Consider the following 1,501-nt stretch of genomic DNA (forward strand, 5'->3'; position numbering starts at 1 on the left):
GCATTGCGCAAGTCCAATTTGGTGAAGATGGTGGCTGGTTGTAACTGTTCTTGGATGGAATTGATTAGTGGAAGGGGGTATTTGTTTTTAATCGTGATGTTGTTGAGTTCACGGTAGTCGATGCAAGGACGCAGAGACTTATCCTTCTTGGTGATAAAAAAGAATCCTGCACCTAGAGGTGAAGTTGATGGGCGAATGATCCCTGAATCGAGGGATTCCTCAATGTACAACCTCATAGCCTCCCTCTCAGGACCGGAGATATTAAAAAGGCGGCTCGAAGGCAGAGAGGCACCCGGAAGGAGGTCGATGGGACAATCGTAGTGGCGATGTGGAGGCAATGATAGGGCCTGCTGTTTGCTGAATACAGGAGCTAAATTGTGATAATCGGATGGAACACCGGACAGGTCGGTCTCACAGAACTCTGATTTGGGCCTGGACATGTTTGAGACCCCTGATCGAAGACAGTACTTTAAACATTTGTCGCTCCACCTCTCTACCATTCCTAATTTCCAATTAATGTGGGAATTATGGCTCTTAAGCCAGGGGTACCCAAGGATTAATTGAGAGTTGGGTGACTCGAATACAAAAAAGCTAGTGGTCTCATGATGATTTCCCGAGGTTATTAAATGAAGATCTGCCGTCTTAAAATTAACCTGGGTCAAAACCTCCCCTGTAACTCCGGCTATAGAGATCGACTCAATCCCCTTGACTGGAAGGGAGAACTCTTTAACCAAATCTTGAGTAATTAAATTTTGTTCGGCGCCTGAATCAATTAAAGCTGTGACTGCGAAACGATTTAGGTTGATTAAAATTACTGTAGGTAAGGTAAGTCTCAAATGAGGGGAGATTGATGCCGTGCCCACCCGTAACTCCCTCCTTATTGGTGGACGTTGGAGTTTCCCTGAAGCGGGCAGGAGGCTACAAAGTGCCCTCTTTTTCCACAATACATACACAAGCCCAAACTCCTACGTCTCTGCCTCTCGTGAGGAGTCAAACTGGTACGACCAATCTGCATTGGTTCGGGCCGATCTAACTGAGTGTTAGAAAACTCTGTCTGGGACTTGTAGTCTTCTGGGGCGGAATTGTAGTTGTAAGCCCCACTCAGCGGTACAGCGGAACCGGAAGGATTCTGGGAGTTGTAGTCTCGCTCCCTACGGCGTTCCCGGAAGCGTTCGTCGAGAGAGATCGCAAAATTAATTAGTGCGTCGAAACTAGCAGGCTCATCACGAGCGGCGATTTGATCCTTTACATAATCGGATAGAGAATTCAAAAAGGTACCTTGCAGGGCTCTGTCGTTCCAACCTGTTTGGGCCGCCAGGATGCGGAAGTCGAGAGCGTGTTCGGACGCCGGTCGCCGGCCCTGCCGTAATCCCAGCAGACGCTTCTCGGCGTTGGATTGTTGCAGCGGACGGTCGAATATTTTACAAAACTCGGTGAGTAGCGAATCAAAAGACACAGTTTCTAGTTCATGGAGGTGCATAAATGAAGTAGCCCATTTTAA

Source organism: Nematolebias whitei, chromosome 17 (genome assembly GCF_014905685.2).
Source record: "Nematolebias whitei isolate Nwh7 chromosome 17, NemWhi1, whole genome shotgun sequence".
NCBI lineage: Eukaryota > Metazoa > Chordata > Actinopteri > Cyprinodontiformes > Rivulidae > Nematolebias > Nematolebias whitei.